The 23763-nt window shown below is 42.3% G+C and overlaps 1 protein-coding gene across 4 annotated transcripts in view; it reads left to right on the plus strand.

The window, feature by feature from the left end:
* LOC128744123 (myosin-11) overlaps positions 1-23763 on the plus strand; it is a 210344-nt gene that overhangs the window by 127466 nt on the left and 59115 nt on the right. The gene's annotated exons all lie outside the window — the stretch shown is intronic.

The raw sequence follows: 23763 nt of genomic DNA on the forward strand, positions 1-23763 counted from the left end.
GCACTGCCATCTCTTCAGAGCCATTCCTTTACTGTCCGGAAGGCGGACATTGTCGTACTTCCAGAGAAGTCCAGATTCATACCTCCCATCTTTCGCTTTCGTTAGCGTTTCAAGCAGCATCTGCACGGCGATCTTCTTGTGACTGGAGCAGTTTTTCTGGTTTACTGATTCCGAGACTGTCCAGCGAGAAAAAACCTTTTACGGCTTGGTGAAGGTCTTCATCGGAGTCTTTGTTGCACTGACAGACTTTAACGGAATGGTGGTTAACGGACTGTACCATTTCGCTTCCGGACCCACATCTTCCGAATACTGTCCATCCTATTCGCATCTTAACGGCAACTGGTTCGTCAGCTCGTCCATCTCGAGCGTTCTGTATGTTTCCAACACTAAGGTTATCGACGCCTATCAGGATCTGAGGGCAGACGTTCTTGTACGACTCAACTGGTAGGCCAGCAAGGTATGGGTACCTAACTTGCATCTCGGAATACTGAAGTGACTGCGGACGTATTTTAAGACTTTCTACGGTATGTACGGATGTCAGTTTGTACAGCTTCCTATTTCTGCAGCTGGAGATTTGTAAATTCATACACTCTGATGAAGTCTCCATTCGGTGCGCACCTCCTGTCCAACCGAGACACAACGACTTCGATGAACCGGTTACTCCCAACTCTTCTGCCAGCTTCTGTTCCATCGGATCCATCGTCAATAAATGCGTATACTTTAACAGATTTCGACGGACCATAGAGAATGACCGGGAGTATCCGAAATAGGAGTTTTGAATTACCCTGATGGGTATTACAATTTTGATAAGAGGTCTTGCCGTTCGCTCTATCAGCAATCGTGTCCGTTGCGAAGCCACGGGCTTGCTGTCGCTCATCGCTGTGAAGAAGGGGATGGTGCAGGAATGTGCAGCTGTTTGTACCACATGGTCTTTGTTGCCTACATGATCCGTTATGTTTCCTCAAACACTTTCGGCACAGTTTGCATTCTCTTACCGCTGCCCACCTCGCGTCGTAGCTTAATTCCGCGAAGCGCTTACATTTCGGAATGTTCGGGCAAGCACCTTTGCACACGGGACATTGTTTCTCGGATTCACTGACACTAGCAGACTTCGTTGTTGGCGGAACCGTGTACGACTTGGAGCTAGCTACTCGATTTCTGAGTGAGCGTCCAGGAATCCATCCTTCTTACTGAAGCGTGACTTTGAATAATCGGTTGCCGAGGGCATTACCACACTAGCATATTCTGCCGTTGAGTACAACCACGAGCTGAAGTCGAGCAGATTAGGATTGGGTTTGTCCCTGGAGTACTTAGCCCTGTCTAATTTCAGTGTCGAAGGTAGTCGTTCTACTAATTCGTATCGTAACGAGGCGTTGTACACGAAGTCGTGTACTTCACAAGCTTGGATTGTTGCGACCAAGTTCTCTACTGTGAGCGCGAAATTGACAACAGTCTCTAGTCTATCGATGTTTGGTTAAGCCCGAACCTTCTTGACGATTGCTTGCACGATTGCTTCCGGTCTCCCATACAGCATTCTTAATGTAGACATAACACCTCCGACGTTGGACGGGTGGAGCAGACGGCATTTGACAGCTTCCAGGGCCCTTCCCTTCAGGCACTTTCGGAGTCGCAGCATGTTTTCTTCATTCGAAAACCCGCACATATGAGTGGAGTTACTGAAAACAGAAAAGAGCGGCCAATCTTCAGGATTCCCGCTGAAGTCGGGAAGATCTTTAGACACTGCCTGTCTTGCAGCAAGCTGACTCCTGTTTAGGATGCATACCGTTTCATCAGCAACTGGTGGCGCGGGCGGAAGCATTGGGGCTCGTTGGCTCAAGCGCATTGGTGTTGACTTTTGTCCTGGGGCAAACATACGCGGATCACTCAACGTCGGATGATTACCCACGGCACGAGGAACAGTATAATTGCATTCGGTAACATCAGGATTCGCTCTGAGCTTTGGACCGGGGGTAACCATACGCGGATCGCTCAACGTCGGATTATTATCCACGACACGAGAAACCATACGATTGCATCCGATAACAACAGGATTCCCTCTGAGAAGTGGAGCAGGGGCAGACATACGTGGATCACTTAACGTCGGATTATTATCCACGACACGAGGAACAGTACGATTGCACCCGGTAACATCAGGATTCCCTCTGAAATTTGGAGCAGTATGCTCTGCAGGTTCCAACAAGTTGCTTGGTACAAACCTTTCCCTCTCTTCAGGCTCTAAACCGGAATCCACTTCCCCACAACGTTCGGTATCCGCTACCCACTGTGCGATCTTCGACGCTTTACTCGCTCCGCAATCGCTTATGACGGAAGCAGTATCACTTCCGAACTCACGAAGCGCTTCAAACTTCTTATACAAATACTTCTGCTCGAGCTTCTTTTCCTCCTCTATCTTCAACAACTCCAATTTAAATCTTCTCCTCGCCTCACTTTTCCCACTCCGTGCACTACCTTTGCTTCGCTGTGATGGGGGTGGACCTGGCTGACATAAAGATCCTCTGCTTGGATTTTCTACAGGGGGAGCCACTTACTTGTTACTTCCAGTCAACGTATTGAACTTCCGCCGTCACATTCACGCATGCAAAATGGTACCACATATCGCAGCTATCGCACTGAACCATATCTTCGTTATCTAGCTCATCACACAACTGACAACTTGACACCCGATTCGCGCGACCGTTCCGCGGCGGATTACGTCTGACACTCGTAGCGCTACCCGGTTTATTTTTTACACCATCTCCAACAGCATGCCCTTTTGGCATTGTTCCCGTTACGGGGCAATTCGTTTTATTGGTATTCTCTACAATTACCTGGGTGTTTGAAATAGCGCCGGAAGTTTTCTCTCGACCGGGCGGGATTTGCATGACATCGTCATTGACTACCTGTTCACTTGAACCACCTTGCTCATCTGCAACATTTCCGGATCCAGCCGTGGATGACGGCATCTCTTAGATCAAACAATAGAATTTGTAAAATGTTGCAAGAATAGTCGCGAACGTCGCCAGAGTATATCGAATCCGTCAACTTTATTGTGGTAATAGTTACAAATTCCTACAGGACTATAATCGTTAATGGCATGTAAATGGTTGAACATACAAATGGCTTACTATTGGTAACTCCGCTATTCTTGAACTGTTATCTATTTCTGGCAAATTGCAGCTAATTTATATTTCTAGCACCGAATGCAGCTTTAGCTTTAGGAAAAAAATAGCAATTAGATTTGGTACTATAAGTAAGCACGTAGCACTAAGTAATTTTACCTAATTTACTTTCGTAGGCACTACAGTTTAAGGATTTACCGTAACTAAGCACTAGATTTTAAGCATATGGTACTTTTAAGCTTTCACTAGATTAAGGCATTCGCTAGGTTTAATCACTCAACTAGAATTAGGTACTCTTCGATAGATTTAAGCACTTGGATTTCACCGTCCGCTAGCTGTAAGTATTCACTTGATTTAAGCACTAATTCTTAAGATACTTTTCAAATTAATAATAGGCACTTTCTTCTCCTAAACTGGCTTTTATCTCTTTAGATTTATAATAGATAATAGATATTTTTTATGTTTATATACTTCTTCAATTTATCATTATGTTTATTTACTTTATCACCAACACAATCTCGATGACAGCGATGACAAGTACAGATGACAGCCGCCGATGTTTACCTCCTCCCGTGTCAGCGAAGATGGTATGCAAGGGTTTGCCGAAATCGACGGGCGTAACGACAACAAGCATGAATACATGCTATTATCACTACAAAGTGTTACGTAGTCTTGCGTCACCTATATATGCGGTCGTGTCTTGTACACAACCCCTTTGATTTTTCTGTCTCACCAAGCATCTGTAAGATGGAAAAATATATACTTGACATCTTTCCCAAAGGAACCATGGTCGTGTTGACTCAAAATTTCGTAAAATTCGGGTATAGCCCCAATTAACTCAATTTCCATATGCTACGTGTACTTGTATAACGCGCTTCATATAACGCGGTCCCAATTACCCGTGTTATACAAATACCGACTGTATATATCAACAAACATATAAGGTTTTGCAAGGTGACGTCACGAATGAACCGGAATGAACACAATTCACCCATTTGACATCCACTCGTGGTTTGTTTACTATTTGTTAGGCAAACGTGATATGCATAAATTGGAGTTAAACGTTTTAGAAGCGTATTATCCAGCAGTGTCGCCCTCCAAACTACTCGGAATGGCAGTTTTTGTGCTTTTCTGACTGCCGTTAAGGCCTTTAAGCAATATTCAGTTCGAACCTGTTAACCCATGTTCTAACTCCATGTAAACCAACCACTGATTGACGTCAAAGAAGTGATGTTATGCTCGCCCGTGCAAAACCTTATTCAAGTATGGTAATGACACAGATAATAATAAGTACAGATGTACCTCAGCTTATAACACGCCAACACACCCCCTTAAGCTGATGTGCTCAAACCCATCGCAGTTCGGTTGCGCTCCAGCTTAATTCGCTCCAAAGCCTTGGTTAGTCCATCTGCAATCTACTTATCGGTGCTGATGTAATTTAGCTTAAAGATCCCCTGATCAACGGCATCTCGTATATAATGATGACGAATGTCGATATGTTTTGTTCACGGGGTATATCCACCGTTTTTAGCAATAACAATTGTACTCTGATTATCGCAACGTAGCTCTATAGATTGATTTGGACCAAACTCTGCAATCAGTCCGCGCCACCAAGCAGCTTCCTGAATGGTAGCGGAAAGCGCCATGTACTCCGCCTCACAACTTGACAAAGCTACGGTTGCACCCCCTCGTTGCATGAAGATGTAACCACAGAGAACAGATATCCAAGCGAAAGGTCCCCACTTGGATAAAACTAATGTCAAATTAGTTGGGAAACTATAGTGATGATGTCGCTAAAGGCGCATAAAATTCTACACTAAACTCACAACAGCTAGCATCTGGCGCTAGCATAACACTTATAGTCCATATATACTAGCGCCAGAGAAGCCAAAGGTTGTCAGTGTGCAAATCAAAAGAATCATTTAGTTGGAAAACTACAGTGGTGGTGACGCTAGCATATTAGGTGATTTTAATTTGGATTTTTATCCAAGAATTCCCGAAAAATTTGTTCCTGAATGAATGTCTGTTCTCTGTGATGTAACCGCTAGTAGATTTTCTGTCGTCTATGTCAGAGGCCCAGTTTGCATCGGAGTATCCTGTAAGGACAGAATTCACTTCCTTCGAGTAACGTAGTCTCATACCTTGTGTACATAGTAGGTATCGCAGTAAGTATTTTACAGCTTCCCAGTGAGCTGGACCAGCACCCGTATTGAAACGACTCAATTGGTTAACGGTGTAAAGAATATCGGGTCGTGTACACTGAGCTAGATACATGAGACTGCCTACGGCCTCTTGATATGAACTTTCTTCATTTTGTCTACCTCTTCCGGTGTTTTTGCTGTCATGTCCTTCGTAAGCTTCACGCTTGGATTCATTGGTGCTGTTCGGAATTTTCCGGAATTGGTCCGGGAAAGGAGATCACACTGGGTGAACAAACTGTGGTTTCTGGAACCACGTGAAATGATTTTCGGAGAGCGTTAATCATAAAATTTAAGACGTGTTCGATTGCTTGGTTGTAACAATACTGATGTGTAATTAATCTGAACTTTCGGTTTTGTTGATTTGATACATGTTTGTATAAGTATGCGTTTCCGTTGCTTTCATCATAGAGGTAAGTATCAAAGTGTATATAATGTAAGGTAAGTATTGAGGTGAGTATAATTATTTAATTTAGAAAGTATTATTTTAAATTGCAGGATAATTTCGTTGGCAAGTATATCATCACTTTTCATCGGTAAGTATATCATATGATCCGCAACATCTCGGCCCCCGTTGAAGCGCAGCATTCAAGAAACTGCTACCGGATTACGTTCAGTATCCGCAGGCGAGGACGGAAGCTCATTTGAATTGTCATCGATCGGCAATAGGCAGAGCTCGGTTGTAGCTCGGCGACGAATTCCAGACTGCGTTCGCACGTCCACCACACGGATGATGTTGTCTTTGTTTGGGTAGACGGCAACCACACGACCAAGAGGCCAACGCCTTGGCGGAACATTGTCGACCTTCAAAAGAACCACAGAACCGATTTGGAAAATGGTAGGCTCTTTCCTCCATCCTTTCGGTCGCTGATGCAAAAGGGAAATGTAATCCTTTGACCAACGTTTCCATAAATCATTGATCGCTTTCTGGGTTGCCTGGAAGTGGGAGAGGCGGTTAGTTGGTATGTGTGATACGTCTGGTTCTGGAAGGTAGAATGTTGGTTCCCCCAGGAGAAAGTGAGCAGGTGTAAGAATGGAGAGATCTTCTGGATGATTTGAGAGCGGCGTCAATGGTCGGGAGTTCAGAATGCTCTCGGCTTGAGCGACAGCGGTGCGCATTTCATCGAAGCGATATGGTGATGAGCCCATGATGCACACGAGATGATGTTTGAATGACTTAACCGCTGCTTCCCAGAGCCCACCGTGGTGTGAGGCTCGTGGTGGGATGAATTTGAAATCGATGCCTTTCTCCAAACATTCGTTCATCCAGTGATTGGAGTTCAGTTGGTGGAGCAATTGTTGCCGAAACTCTGCGATTTCGCGAAACGCGCCGACGAACGCAGTGCTGTTGTCGCAGTGTATAACGCGCACGCGACCGACCCGACTTATAAAGCGTCTTAACGAGTTGACGCACGCGGCTGCTGACAACCCGGCGACTATGTCGAGCACCACGGCCTTAACGACGAAGCATACGTACACTGCGACCCAGACTTTTACCGCCGCGCCCTTTCCAGTGAGTTGACGAACGTGAAACGGCCCGCAGTAATCTAACCCTGTGCATTCAAATATCTTTGATGGCTTTATGCGTGACTCAGGCAATGGAGCCATATACTGGTTGCTGGCCTTTGGACGACATCGGAAACAGGTGACACAACGCCGGACTGTTCTACGTGCTAAGTCCATACCACGAAGTGGCCAAAAGCGCTGTCTGATCGATGCAAGCAGTTGAGATGGTCCTGCATGCAAGGTCTGGTGATGGATGGATCTAGCTATTAACTGAGTGAGGTGATGATCAGCTGGTAACAGCATTGGATATCGAGTGTCTTGTGATGCCTTCAGATTTACTAATCGTCCATTCAGTCTTAGGAGGCCAGTTGAGTCAACGACTAAATCCAGATTCTTTAAAGAGGATTTAAACTGCGCGTCCTTCAGTGAGTTGTAACCGCTCGGTTTACGATGCAGATACTGGAGTTCAATGGCGAAAGAGGACTGTTGAGCAATGCGCACGAGTATTTTCAATGCATTATCGTATTCCAGAGTGGTGATTCTGCCGGTATGGCGTTTTTCCTTCGCTAATCTGCAGTTAGTTATGAATCGATTACAGTAAGCTGTGACCCTGAGCAGTGTAGCGAGTTCTGAATGAGCGGTTATCAATGAGTCTGAGATATGCATGTGGAGTGCAACGGTTGTCTTCCTTTCGGATGATTGTTGTTCATTCAGGATTAGTGAGTGTGGAAAAATTGACTTAGGCCAATCTTCGGGAGAACACTCCAAAAAGCTTGGGCCATGCCACCATTGTCTGTCATGTAATAATTGTTTCACTTCAGTGCCTCTTGATAGACAGTCAGCAGGATTTTCGATACTGGGGACATATCTCCATTGCGAAGCCTTGTTAAGCCGCTGAATCGCTGCGATCCGATTTGATACGTATGTCTTCCAAACTTTAGGCGGGGAATTAATCCAGTGGAGCACGATAGTTGAATCGGTCCAGAAAGTTGGTTGCCCAGTGAACATTGTTGTTTCTAGAACGGTATCCATTAGCTGGCTACCCAACACAGCAGCGCAAAGCTCTAGACGGGGAATCGTTAAACCAGCAACAGGAGCAACACGAGATTTTGCGATGAGAAGGTGGCCTGTTCTTTTGTTATCCACATCACTCGTAACAGCATATATGCAGCATCCATAGCCCTTTTCGGATGCATCTGTGAAGCAGTGTAGTTCATAATGCGACGACACAGATCCTAGAACCCACCGAGGAACGCGCAGATTTTCGATTTCGGTAATCGATTCACGGAAAGCCAGCCACCAAGTTTGTAGTCTTTCAGGGAGTTCATCATCCCAGTCTAAATTTTCCAACCAAAGTTGTTGAACGAACATTTTAGCGCTGGCTACGATGGGCCCAATGAGACCCAGAGGGTCAAAAAGCTTGGAGACTTCTGATAACGCTGCATGTTTCGTTATTTTGTTTACACTTGGCATCCTCGGAACCTTGAAGCCAAATAGATCTTCCGAGGGGAACCACAATAGCCCGAGCGTTTTAGTAGATGGTGATTGGTCGAGTTCTAATATAGGAACGGTGCTACGATTAGTCTCCGGAATGTGTTCCAGAATTGCAGGATGATTCGAGTTCCATTTTCTCAGACAAAATCCGGCTCGGCGAAGCAGATCTATGATTTGTTGAGATGTGTGCACAAGTGTATTTAAGTCATTAGATCCAGTCAATAAATCGTCGACGTAGAATCCATTTTTCATCACAGGAGCTGCTAACGGATACTCCTTACCGTCGTCGTCTGCTAGCTGATTCAATACTCTTGTAGCCAAGTATGGAGCGCATGAAGTACCGTAAGTAACGGTGTTTAATTGGTACGGCTTGATACGGGTTGATTCGTCCTTTCGCCACAAAATTTGCTGCAGCGGTCTATCGTCCGGATGTACCAAAATTTGGCGATACATCTTTTCGATGTCTGCCGTCATCACGTAACGGTGCAAGCGGAAATTGAGAACGGTCGACAGTAGAGATGGTTGCACTGTAGGTCCGGTGAGAAGCAGATCGTTCAGCGAAAGATTGTTGCTGCTCTTAGCAGAGCCGTCAAACACAACTCTGGTTTCTGTTGTTGTAGAACCAGGACGACTAATAGAATGATGGGGTAAGAAAAACTGGGGTAACGCGACGCGAGTCTTCACCTCATCCATATGGCCGAGCTGCTCATACTCTTCCAAGAACTGTACATAATTAGAACGAAGAGTCTCGTTGGATTGGAAACGTCTCTCTAGAGCCGTAAGTCGACGAGCTGCGATTGACCATGTTTCTCCGATTAGCGGCAGCTGTTCGTAGCGAACTGGGAGACGAACTACATAGCGTCCGTCACGATTCCGACTGTGAGTCTTCACAAAGTGAGTTTCGGCTTGTTGTTCTTCTGGCGTATACACCTTGCCATGCTCGAAGTTTTCTACCTCCCAAAATTTTCGAATTTGAGTGTCTAGATTGTCGAGGGTGGAAACATGGCATAGCACTGGGTCAGGCGTGCAGGCAGCTGGAACCTTTCCAGCAAAAATATATCCAAGAGTTGTTTTTTGTAACACAGGAAGACGATCATCGAACGAGATTTGCTCTGACTGCAAGAGACAAGAAAATAGTTCGGCACCGATAATGATATCAATGCCTTGGCTAACGTGGAAGCGTGGGTCAGCTAACGGCAGGCAATGTGGAATATTCCAAGTCGTGATGTCAATACTTCTTGTTGGTAAGCTCACAGTCAACTTCGGTAGCACGAAACATTCCACACAGTATTCACTGGGTCCCACGCGCGATGCTAGTTGCAATGCTACAGCATAACGTACATTGACCACGGCTTGGCCAATACCACTGACGGGTACATTCACCTTTTTACGTTTTAATCCAAGTTGTTGGCATAATGATTCAGAAATAAAACTGGACTGTGACCCACTGTCCAACAAAGCACGAGCAAGCTGATATTGTCCAAAATTGTCTTGGACTTTCACGATAGCTGTGTACAGAATCACTGTGGAACCACTGTCGGTTGATGGTGTAACCGTTTGACAGACGGAGGGAGGTGGGACTGTACCGGACGAGGAAGGAAAAGGCGCGAGTACCGACGACGACGACAACGTTAACGACCGATCGACCGAAGCGATTTCGGAATCGCTCATAACCGCGCCGGAGAACGATTGTGTCTGGATGTTGACTGGTTGGTTTTGCTGCTGATTTGACTGCATGTGTGGCGGAGCTGCAGTCGCGATCATAGTAGAAACTTATGGCAAATGAAGCAGCGTGTGATGCTTCCTTTGGCAATACTTGCAACATCCACTGTTACACTGCTTTACTGAATGCGAAGATTTCAAGCAATTTACACACAAGTTATTTCGTTTAATTAAATCCAAGCGTTGTGCAGGTGTTTTAGCTCGGAATAACTCGCACTGAAATAGGTAATGATTTTGCTTACATATTGTGCATTTGGAGAATTGCTCCGATGCTGCATTGCTAACTATCGGTCGGGTTCTAACAGGTCTGGCCTCAGTAAAAGTAATGGCGGTTTGAGAAAGCTTTAGAGACTGAAGTGTTCGAGAATGGTCATGGACGAACTTCAGTAGATCTTCGTAAGAGGCACGTTTGGTTTTGTCACGCTTGTTTTCCCACAACTTTTGTGTGTTAGTGTCCATTCGACTGAACAGCAACTCCACCAACACAGAGTCCCAATGCTGCACTTTGCTTTCTAACGAGTCCAAAATTTTAATGTGTTTTTCAAACTCGTCAGCCAAATCTAATAACTCGTCAGCTGATTCCTTTCGAGCGGGTGTCGTCGAGAAAAGTGCAGAAATATGTTGCTTGACCAGCAGATCTTTGTCCTCATAGCGTTCACATATCATTTTCCAAGCAACAGCATAGCTGGTTGCTGCGATTGGAAGAGTGCAAATAATTCTGGCTGCATCCCCTTTTAGAGAGGCTCGCAGGTAATGCAGCTTTTGAATGTTAGAAAGTGTTGCATGATCATGGATCATGGCTTTAAACAAGTCGTGGAATCCGGCCCAATCTGCCGGATTGCCATCGAACTCCGGAATTTTCAATTCTGGCAGTCGTACGCCAGATGCGGAAGCAACACTAGCAGCTTCAAGTACAGTAGCAGGGGGATTAGCTGGTGGAGGAGTGGATTGTTTCGATGATAGTGAACCCTTAAGATGGAAATATAGAGTTTGATATTCTGCACGTTGTACCGAAAATACTGGATCACCAGATCGCAATGAGTCCAGCTCTGTTTCAATACCTTCCAACTCCTCCATAAGCTTGTCCAGCCGTTGAACACGAAAGGGAATTTCAGCGGTCTTTGAAATGTCAAAATTCTCATCGAATTCGCGGATCAGCTCGATAGATCCAACTACGTAGGCATGCCTCGCGTGTAAATGTTTTAATTGTTTGGCCTTTTTAGTTCGGGTTGCAGATGCCATTTTGTGAACTTTATTTCTTTATTAATAATGAAAGAAAACTGTACCCACCTGCTACGTCCGTACTTAACCTCTGTTTCTGGTTTTTTCCTCGATTGAATTGTGTCCGATACTGTCCGGCGGATGATATTCTAGCGCGGCTAGCAATTATGATGATGACGACGATATTCTCCACAGCAGCAACTCAACGAGGAGGAGACGGCGACCTTGCGAACGGGCTTTGCTAGCAAATGTGCTCAAAATAACCAGCAGCAGCACGGCAGCGTAGGCAGCACCGAGATTAGCAGCAACAGCGATGGCAGGAACAATAGCAGCGTCTGGACGAATTCCGATGGTAGACAATTTTTTGCAGGGTCACAAATGGTTAGCTCCACAACCTGCACAGGCACAAATGACAGAAATAATTTCTCACGTGGTGATAGAAATATTCGATCAGGATCTTTCTAATCGCGATGGCGATATCAATGGAAAACACGCGCGGCGAGTATACTTTATCGAAATATCGTACGGGACTTGGTCCCGGGTTTCGGCACCATAAAAAAACTGTTCGGAATTTTCCGGAATTGGTCCGGGAAAGGAGATCACACTGGGTGAACAAACTGTGGTTTCTGGAACCACGTGAAATGATTTTCGGAGAGCGTTAATCATAAAATTTAAGACGTGTTCGATTGCTTGGTTGTAACAATACTGATGTGTAATTAATCTGAACTTTCGGTTTTGTTGATTTGATACATGTTTGTATAAGTATGCGTTTATCTAGTTCCGTTGCTTTCATCATAGAGGTAAGTATCAAAGTGTATATAATGTAAGGTAAGAATTGAGGTGAGTATAATTATTTAATTTAGAAAGTATTATTTTAAATTGCAGGATAATTTCGTTGGCAAGTATATCATCACTTTTCATCGGTAAGTATATCATATGATCCGCAACAGGTGCCGATGTCGATACAGCTTTTGCGTCCCGCATATTGAAACGAGTAAGCACTGATTCAATGTAAGCTTCTTGGTCGAGTTCAACAAACGTCCTTCCACGAGTTACGCGCGTTCCTAAGCAACTACTTATCGCTCCAAGATCTTTCATCAGAAAGGGCTCTTTTAACTTCGCTTTAATCTCGTTCTTGGTATTTTTGTAGTTTGAGAAAATAAACACGTCATCAACATAAATCGCTACAAACAGCATCTTGCCGTTTTCGATTTTATAATAGTTACAAGGATCATACATCGATGAAACCATTCCGAAACTTTTCAGTGCTGCATCTAACTTGTCATTTCAGACACGACTGGACTGTTTCAGCCGTAAAGAGCTTTGTTCAATCGGCACACCAACTTTGTCTGGTGGCTGCCCGACTTTTCGAAACAGGGAGGTTGCTCCATGTAGATTTCCTCTACAAGCTCGCCTTGAAGGAAAGCAGTCGTGGCGTCCAACTGTTCCATTATTAGTCCGTGCTTAGCAGCAAGGGCAAACAAGTATCGTAACGAACCATGACGAACGACTGGTGAATAAGTCTCGTCGTAGTCCACCCCCTTTCGTTGCGAGTATTCTTTGATTACTAATCGCGTCTTGTGCCTGTCGATGTTCCCATTCGCGTCGTGCTTGGTCTTAAAGACCCATTTACACTTGATCGCCTTACGATCCTTAGGCAATTCCGTGAGTGTCCAAGTTTTATTCGACATCAGTGCCTCGAACTCGTTACACATGGTGTCCTTCCAATATTCAGCATCGTTCCGGGATAGAGCTTCCTGGCGAGAGATCGGATCACTATCTACGTACATGTCTCTGACAACAGCCGATGTATCTACGGTTTCACTGGTCGAAACTTCGGCTTGAGTCGCCGATTTTTGTTGGACTTCCTCAGGAGCTGTCGTCTTGGTTATCTGTAAAGAGTTGAAATGCGGCAATCCTCTGAACGAAACTTCAAAGTCACTATACTTGCCTGGTAGCCTGTGCTCCCGACCGCTTTGCCTCAACACCTGCGACCCAGACGGATTTGAGATTTTGCGCGGAGGGAGCATGATCGCGTCGCCTACAGTACTGTCGTTTTATAAATCAAACCCATAGAACTCTGGTTCGCTGTCCCCATTACAATCCCAGTACTCATCGTCATCTTTAGTAGCCTCACTCGAAGATTATACGACCGGTGACAAAGATATAACTTCCTCGATGTTCAGCAGTTAATGTGTTGTATACGATTGCTCATAACTTTTGAATTAAACGTCAAATCAAAAAACAAATCAATAGTGATCTATTAGGCTATATTACCTTTCAAATGAGGATAATAGCGCATAAATCGGTTTAGCCAACTCTGAGAAACAGGCGATCATTTGTACCTAGTCAAAACAGGTTTTTTAAAGCTAACTTTTAAACTGCTCGTCCGTTTTCAATAAAACTTGGTAAAAAGTTTAGTAATAGCAAGAGTTTTCGTTTGATACTAAGATCGTTAAAATTGGTTGCGTAGTTCCGGAGAAACGCGTGTCACGTAGTTTTCACATTTTTGCTTATAACTTTTAAACGAAACGTCGGACCGCAAAGCAATTCAATCTATACCTATAAAGAAGGATTTCTGTCTGTCTGTCTGTCTGTCTGTCTGTCTGTCTGTCTGTCTGTCTGTCTGTCCTGTGTTCCTTATAGAATCAAAAACTACTGAACCAATCGGCGTGAAAATTTGCATGTAGAGGTTTTTGGGGTCAGGAAAGGTTTTAGTGATGGTTAGAGACCCCTCCCCCCACTAAGAGGGGGGGCTCCCATACAAATGAAACACAAATTTCTGCATAACTCGAGAACTAATCAAGCAAATAAAACCAAATTTGGCATGTGGGTGTTTTCGGTGACAAGAATTTATTCTAGGGTAATTTGAGACCCCTCCCCTCTTTATAAGGGGAATTATAACTCCTCTCCCCTTTAAGAGGGGGGTTTCCATACAAATTTCCTCATAACTCGAGAACTAATCAAACAAATGGAACCAAATTTGGCATGTGAAGGTTTTCGAGGGCAAGAAAATTTTCTATGTTGAATTAGGACCCCTCCCCACTTTAAGAGGGGGGGCTCCTGTACAAATGAAATACCAATTTCCTCATAACTCGAGAACTAATCAAGCAAATGGAACCAAATTTGGCATGTGTGTGTTTTTGGAGACAAAATTTTTTTCTATGATGAATTGGGATCCCTCCCCACTTTAAAAGGGGGAGGGGGCTCCTATACAAACGAAATACAAATTTCCTTATAACTCGAGAGCTAATCCAGCAAATGGAACCAAATTTGGCATGTAGGTGTTTTTGGAGGCAAGAATTTTTTCTACGATGAATAAGAACCTCTCCCCACTTTAGGAGGGGGGCTCCGATACAAATGAAATACAAATTTCCTCATAACTCGAGAACTAATCAAGCAAATAGAACCAAATTTGGCATGTGGGTGTTTTCGGTGACAAGAATTTATTCTATGGTAAATTAAGTCCCCTCCCTCTTTATAAGGGGAATTGTAACTCCTCTCCCCTTTAAGAGGGGGGGCTTCCATACAAATTTCCTCATAACTCGAGAACTAATCAAGCAAATGGAACCAACTTTGGCATGTGAAGGTTTTCGAGGGCAAGAAAATTTTCTACGTGAATTAGGACCCCTCCCCATTCTAAGAGGGGGGCTCCTGTACAAATGAAATACAAATTTCCTCCTAACTCGAGAACTAATCAAGCAAATAGAACAACATTTGGCATGTGGGTGTTTTTTTTGGTGACAAGAATTTATTCTATGGTGAATTGAGACCCCTCCCCTCTTTATAAGAGGAATTATAACTCCTCTCCCCTTTAAGAGGGGGGACTTCCATACAAATTTCCTCATAACTCGAGAACTAATCAAGCAAATGCAATCAAATTTGGCATGTGAAGGTTTTCGAGAGCAAGAAAATTTTCTATGGTGAATTAGGACCCCTCCCCACTTTAAGAGGAGGGGCTCCTGTACAAATGAAATACAAATTTCCTAACTCGAGAACTAATCAAGCGAATTGAACCAAATTTGGCATGTGTGTGTTTTTGGAGACAATTTTTTTTTCAATGATGAATTGGTCTCCCTCCCCACTTTAGGAGGGGGGTCCTATACAAACGAAATACAAATTTCCTCTTAACTCGAGAACTAATCCAGCAAATGGAACCAAATTTGGCGTGTAGGTGTTTTTGGAGGCAAGAATTTTTTCTGTGATGAATTAGGACCTCTTCCCACATTAGGAGGGGGGGCTCCAATACAAATGAAATACAAATTTCCCCATAACTCGAGAACTAATCAAGCAAATAGAACCAAATTCGGCATGTGGAGGTTTTTGGAGGCAAAAATATTTTCTACGGTGAATTAGGATCCTTCCACACTTCAAGAGGGGGGGCTTCTACACAAATGAAATACAAATTTCCTCATAATTCGAGAACTAATCAAGCAAATGGAACCATATTTGGCATGTGGGTGTTTTTGGAGGCAACCATTTTTCCCATGATAAATTAGGACTTCTTACCTTTTTAGGAGGGGGGGGGGGGCTCCCATTCAAACGAAACACAAATTTGCTCATAACTTTAGAACTAATCAAGCAAATGGAACCAAATTTGGCATGTGAGAGTTTTAGATGGTAGAATTTTTTTTTCTGTGGTGTATTACGACCCCTTTACCTTTTAAGAGGGTGGGCTCCCATACAAATGAAATACAAATTTCCTTATAATTTGAGTACTAATCTAGCAAATGGAACCAAATTTAGCATGTAGGAGATTTTTGAGTCTTGAATTTATTTTATGATAGTTAGAGACCTCTCACCCCTGTGGTAGGGGGATATGGACTCTCATACAAATAAAACAGAAATTTTTGCGAAACTCAAAAACTAATCCAACTCGAGAAATTCGAGACTCTTCCATAAAACATTAATCAATAACAAGACCACAAAAACTATCTATAGTAACACTAGACTTCACTGACTTCTCAAGGGAGAATGAAGTGTACGTAGTTGTTGTTCGCTGACGCTTTTTTGTGATTTTCGCCGTGTTACATCTCAATATAATCCGCTCAAGTACAATCGATCGGCAAATAAAGTGCAACAGATTCAACAGTTGTGTTATTCTGAAAAACCAACCACTGTGTATCGTGCAATATACATTTTTACGCTTGATAGTTATTTATAATTGCCATCGAATACAATAGCGAATCGCTTGTGTAGTGGAACACGTTCTTATCTATCGTATCCCGCCTACGTTGTTTACCGTACCCAATTATGTCGAATGACGAGATGGCATCCAAGCGGCTCCGGAGCAACTCATTTGCAAAATCCTCCAGTAGCGACATGAGTGTCGCCGAACTCGCTAGGCTGATGGAATCTCAACTCTCTTCTTTTCAACGCAGTACACGAGACGACATTAAGAAACTAGGCGACTCTCTCTCTAACCAAATGAGTCAGCTTAGATCTGATATCAGCCTTGATCTCGAAAAACTAAGAGATGAAAACATAAGGAGTCACAACGAACTGGCGACTACTATAGTGACAAAGATCATCCGAGATTCATGATTTATGTACAACACAGGTTAATTTGTGGCAATACGAAGTTTGTCGGGTCAGCTAGTAGTAATATAATAGGCAATAATACCTTTCAAACAAAAATAAAAGCGGTCAAATCGGTTCAACCACCATCGAGAAACGCGATAGAAAATGAGCTGCACACACATACACACACAGACATTGCTCAGTTCGTCGAGCTCTATCGATTGGTATATGTGATTCGGCCCTCCGGGCCTCGGATCAATTTCATTTTTCGACCGATTTCTAAACCTTTGTTATATAGTATAACAAAGGTGAAAAGTAACGAAATCTCCCCGTCCCAACAAGATGAAGATCCTTTGCGACGATTGAATCTAGATCAATTTGATATCTGTGCTTGGGAAGTACCCCAGAAAGAGTGATAAAGTCCGCTCGTCCCAACAAAATTCCTTATGAACACGATTAAACCTAGTCCAATTTGATATCTGTGATTGGGATATACGCCAGACTGCGAAACCACCCCTCTTCTTCAACCGGTGTTAGCGTTTAAACATCAAACCTTGTTCAATTTGATGTCGTGAACGTAAAAATTTTTGTTGAAATGTAAAACCACCCCTTTCTTTCAACCGATATCATCTTTTAACATTAAATCTAGCCCAATTTGATGTCCTGAAAGTGAAACTTCATAGAAAAGTGAGCGGTTACCCTTTCCTTTTGCCATATTGCATCCATATGCTGCAAGAGTTTGTTCGGAACTGTTGTCTTGCTCGGAAACAAGACTAGAGGGATATTTGTGAATTTGACGTGACGCAGCAATTCTCAAAGCGAGGAAAATCAGCGACTCTCTTATCCGACAATAGTTATGAACGTTTCATTTGCTGCTTTGCGTCAGTTAGTTGCCTGCAATTCCTTACATAGTTTAAATAGTGAAGCATTACATTTAGATTAATTTCGTTCAAAAATGATGGACAAGACAAGGCAGGAGAGATCCGCAGTGATGTCAATGTTCAATGTTGTTTGTTGATGGCCAAAACTCAGTATAAGTACAAAACATTTTCCAAACAACTTCAACTTGACTGAAGTTTTTGGAGCGTCTTAGTAGAATACGAAACCTAAAAATAAAAAATAAGAAAACTTATCCAATTTAATTCTACTATGTGTATTTTGACGTAGGACTACGTCTTACGGCAAGTTTTGAGATAGGGTGTCATTCCAAAAAATCGAAAAATGCGAGCGTCACGAAAAATGAAAGGTTTTGAGCGCTAATAGCTCAGCGGTTTTCCTATCGATTTTCAATATTCTTGCACCAATCGATCGGAAAATCTTCTAAGAATTGACCCAAATGAAGAAAAGTATGGATTCTTGATGTTGAACTACTAAAAAATTGAAAATAATGAACCTATGTTTTACCAGAATTCTCGCTTCGTGATTGGTTGGAAGATTCTTTGCGATGATCTAAACCTATACCAATTTGATATCTGTGCTTGGGAAGTAAGCCAAAACAAGTGACCAACTTCCCTCATTTCAACAAGATTTCTTAACACCGCGGTTCAACCTAGACCATTTTGATGACCGTGCTTGGGAAGTACGCCAGAAAGAGTGACAAAGTCCCCTCGTGCCAACAGATTTCTTACGAATGCGATTAAACCTAGTCTAATTTGATGTCTGTGTTAGGGAAGTGTGCCAGAAAAAATGAAACAAGTTCGTTGTCCCAACAGATTGCAAATTCTGTTGATATCTGTATTCGAAAAATGTGCTACAGCTGTAGTGTTCGATTATAATACTACTCCGTATGAAGGTGAAATTAGTCATCATCGATTCTGCCAATTTCAAAAGCAGTTTTTTTGTTTGAAACAAAAATTCGGTTTATGAAAATATATTCGCTGTGTTCAGATTGGCAAGAAGAATGCAGTATATACCTTTTTATAAACACAATCCCGCTTTTGGGCCGAAAAGCTGCTTCCGAAATTGGGCTTTCCGACGAAAAGTCAATGACTGCTAGTTGCCCGTGAATACGCATGCTTACCGTTTCATTAGAAGTGTATTGAAAAGATGTGCTGTTGATAAAATAGGATTGAATTGGTAAAATCCCTTCAACGATTGTTTTTATTACCCATGGTTCCCCATGGGTAATAAAAACAATCTTTAATTTCAGTAAGGTAGCAGGAAAGCAATAGTTTGTGCTCTTGATTTTGTTAACCTTCCTAATGCATTAGAAAAAAAGTTACATATTATGCATTAAGGGTCGAAAACGACCCAAGTTTTGAAATTGCTCTCATTCATCCATTTTCAATCCGAATTTCGTTTCCTTTACCACGTTTGAAAGCTATGGTCAAAAACTAGCACCCAAGGTATGTTGGGGAATATTTGTTGACTGATGGCCACTTCTGCGTCGGTTCCGGAACACCCACTACCAGGTCCCGGGGAACATTTTTATGTTTTGAGATAATTCATTTTGCGGCACATCAAATCACATTGGCTTGACAAAATAAGATTAATGGAAGTGCAATGGGAACATTTTGGACCCAAGCGGCCATTTCCTCATTGGTTCTGGAACATACGGTACCCGGGTACCCGGTGTCCCCAAAAACCGGGTACCGGATGTTCCAGGACCGATGCTGATGCGGCCATTTGCCTTCAACATGTATTTATTATACTTTCAATAGTCTTATGTTATCAATGTGATGAAATTTGACGTGCCGCAATAGAAATCATCCTAAAATTCAAAAATGGCCTCAAAAACCAGGTACCGGATGTTCCGTAACTGATGGGGAAGTGGCCATTCGGGTCCAAAATGTCCCCATTGTACTTCCACTAGTCTTATTTTATCAAGCCAATGTGATTTGATGTGCCGCAAAATGAATTATCTCAAAATATAAAAATGTTCCCCGGGACCTGGTAGGGGGTGTTCCGGAACCGACGCAGAAGTGGCCATCAGTCAACAAATATTCCCCAACATACCTTGGGTGCTAGTTTTTGGCCATATATTTCAAACGAGGTAAAGAAAACGAAATTCGGATTGAAAATGGATGAATGAGAGCAATTTCAAAACTTGGGTCGTTTTCGACCCTTAATGCATAATATGTAACTTTTTTTGCAGTGGCTCTTCTAGATGTCGCTGAAAGCTGAAACTTCCCCACAATGCTAATTTTCCAAAGTTAGGAAAAGTCAGAAAATTTCAAGTCTCTAGCAGGGCTTCGACCGATCCTTTTTTTCTACCGCAGTCACATCAACGCGCATTCAAATTCACACTGTCCGTTTAGAGGTGGAATACGAACGCTATGCATAAAACAACTGGCAGTTTGCTCAGTCAAACGCCGAATGCACGCAACAGAATGAACGCTTTTTGACATTTTCGTTTCGATCAAGTTACCTTTACCGTTTGGAGCAGCGAATGACTGCAAAACAGTCAAATGACTGGCAATCACCACGCTAACGAAAAGCAACCGCACAATCGTATGATTCAATACTACAAAAAAACAACCACTACATGTGCATGGAAGAAGTCGGTCGGACTCCGTCCAATACAAACGAATATTTTGCTTGCGTCCGACCGACGTCCGGGTGACAAACTATTACTGTGAGCAGCCGATTTGGAGACAAAAAGAGAAACGAAAAAATACGTCACCGTATGATTCCAGTCAGTTTGCAGTTTATATTCTCAAAGCGCAAAGCAAAACGGGAGATTGACTGTTTGCTTTTGCTGAGATGCCGCATGAATTGTAAGACGGCAGCAGCGCAAGCGGCAGATTGACTGGATAAGAAAAAACAGTCAAATGATCGTTCAAAAAGCGGAGTTTGAATGCGGAAAGTTCGCATTCACGGCAGTCACATTCAACTTGCGATCCCTTTTCAAGCCCTGGTCTCTAGCTCGTACCGTTACTGAGTATCAAGCTTTGTAAGTATGCCGATGGGTCGAAAACGACCCCAATGCACTAGGAAGGTTAAATTGTTTTCAAATGCACAATCTTTTGAGAATTGAACGTATGCAATGTTACTACTTTGATAAATGTTACATACAACGCATGTAGCATGTATATATGTTGCATATAGCATGTATACTATAGTTACTATATATATAGTTCGGCGGATAGAAAATCGGGAGCCAAATAAACGTCAAAAGCGGAGCCAAAAGCTTTTCAAAATCCAAAATGCAGGAGTAATGTTAAAAAACACACTTTATTTTCATAGAACTAGTCATTTTCAACACCCGCCAGTGATTATTTTTCGTAAAAACCTGCACATTTCACCATAATTTCGAATTTAATTTCATAAATCAGGGATGCCAATTCGCCTGGTTTTCTATCCGCCGAACTATATATATAGTAACTATAATGTATACATGAAGAATCGAATGATTACAAGCATGAATACATGGTACTATCACTACAAAGGGACTTACGTAGTCCTGCGTCACCTATCTATGCGGTCGTGTCTTGTACACAACCCCTCTGATTTTTTTATTCAATGACAGATACGTATTTCGCCTACGACTTGCAGGCTTCCTCAGTGTCTGTTTTCGAACTCAGACTCAGTTCGAAAACAGACACTGAGGAAGCCTGCAAGTCGTAGGCGAAATACGTATCTGTCATTGAATAAAATACACATAGTAGAATTAAATTGGATAAGTTTTCTTATTTTTTATTTTTAGACAACTTCAACTTGCTTATAAAGTAGCTTTCAGTCATGAAAATGAGTAAAAACATGTAAAAAAGTTATCGACCTGTAAAAAATTATCGACTTGCAAAAATTTGAATGTATCAACTTGCAGCACAGTCAAGCCATTTTAACATAACAATTTTTTGATGTCATCAAATTACATATACATATATGTAAATAGTTGTTTGATGTTGAAGTAAGATTTGAGACATTCATTTAAAAATAATCGAATTTCCTCAACCTGCACTTAAAATATTCTGCACATAACTAATAGTAAATTTCCATATGAAATTCCATATGATTATTATGCGTCGCATATATTACCCCTTTTATGACTATTTAGATTAACCTTTTATTGCAACATACCGTATTTTGCACTGTTAATCTGACACTAGAGTGGCTTTTAGTTTGATCTACTAATGAGTTTGACCTTTTTCCTTCTTCCTCTTCTTTTTCACTTCATTTACTTTGAGCGAAATCGTGTGCGAGATTCGACTGTGATAATCGTGTAAATCGGGGTAATTTAGATAAGGGCAAATGTCGCAATTAACACAATCCTCCCAGAAATACACATAAAAATTATACGCTTATGAATAATATGTGCAATTATATTGCTGATTGCAAGGATAATTGTACCATCCAAAGTGCGATATCGCTCATAAAAGTGCTATTTTACATTAAATCGTTTCGGTATCTTCGGCGTACTTTTTCGTTACATTCCAAGCAATAAGTGCGCCGAAGATTCCGAAACGATTTAAGCTAAAATAGCACCTTTATGAGCGATTGAGAACTTATTGACTGGCCATTTTTTCTTGCAGTTAGCAATACACATAAAAATTATACGGATATGAAAAGTATGTGCAAATTTTTCGCGTGCACATAAATGATAACTGGTTGGCACATGAAGATCATTTACAGGGCACATTACAAAAATCAATATGTGGGACACATAGAAACTATACGAAAAGTTTTCTCAGTGTGCAGTTAGTCTCAACAAATGCTGCATGTAGAGTGACTATATATAAAGTGGCGACAATGCCAAATTGGAATGATAATTATCTGTCAGTTTTTATTTCTTTTTTTTTCAACGACGTATAGCAGTCGGCTTTACTTTTCTGTTGGGGAAGAATAAATGCTTAATGCGAGAAATGTAGATTCAGGCAAACTGAAAATTCTTGATATTAGGCCAAAAATATAGACTTAGCGAAGGTGAGAGTCGAACTCACAGCTCCCAATCTCTAGTTGAGCGTGTTGTTTAACCAATTAAACCACTAAGCCGTCTATACTCTGTGGTCTTATATCAAGGTTTTGTTATGACGCTTGCCTGATTCTACCATTCATTCGCACATTTATCCAGCGCGAATATATTTTTGTTGACTGTATTTGTTGCAACCAAATACCCTAATTTGGCCTAATATCAAGAATTTTCAGTTTGCCTGAATCTACATTTCTCGCATTAAGCATTTATTCTTCCCCAACAGAAAAGTAAAGCCTACTGCTATACGTCGTTGAAAAGAAAAGGAAAAAGGAAATACGTAGTGGATCCTCACACTACATGTAACCACTGACTCGAACGGTTATCGACTGACGTTGCTAAGCGCAAACCATATATGCATATGCATATGTCTATCAATCTGTGCGGTTGCAACAAATACAGTCAACAAAAATATATTGGCGCTGGATAAATGTGCGAATGAATGATAGAATCAGGCAAGCGTCATAACAAAACCTTGATATAAGACCACAGAGTATAGACGGCTTAGTGGTGTAATTGGTTAAACAACACGCTCAACTAGAGATTGGGAGCTGTGAGTTCGACTCTCACCTTCGCTAAGTCTGTATTTTTGGCCTAATATCAAGAATTTTCAGTTTGCCGCAAGAAAATTTCCGTTTCGGCAATGCGTGTAATAATGTGTTTCGAATGCAAAGTGCATAAGTGTTAGTGAAGCAGCTGGGGCTTGTTAATTTTTTTGCTAGCACATAGTTTCGTACTTTCCGTGTGTGCATGTCGCTGTGCTACTTCACTTGCCGTTGAAGCCGCTGACGAATAAACCGGATCATCGCCGTTCGTCTTTTGTTTTTTTGCTTGCTAGTGGTGGGAATAAGAGATCATTATGCAGTTAGTGTGTACGATTACCAAGACGGGTACCATGCTTCGCATGTGTATGGTCTGATGTGTAGTGTAGAGTGGACAGAGGACGTTCCGAACCGACAAGTGCTTAGATAAGTAGTGGTTTGACTGTTTGTTTTTTGGGTTAAAGACTGATGTGTGGCGATGATTTTCTTGTGTGCTGTCCGTTTTAAACCTTACACAGTCGCAGATTGATGGC

This window comes from Sabethes cyaneus, chromosome 1 (genome assembly GCF_943734655.1).
Source record: "Sabethes cyaneus chromosome 1, idSabCyanKW18_F2, whole genome shotgun sequence".
NCBI classification, from domain to species: Eukaryota; Metazoa; Arthropoda; class Insecta; order Diptera; family Culicidae; genus Sabethes; species Sabethes cyaneus.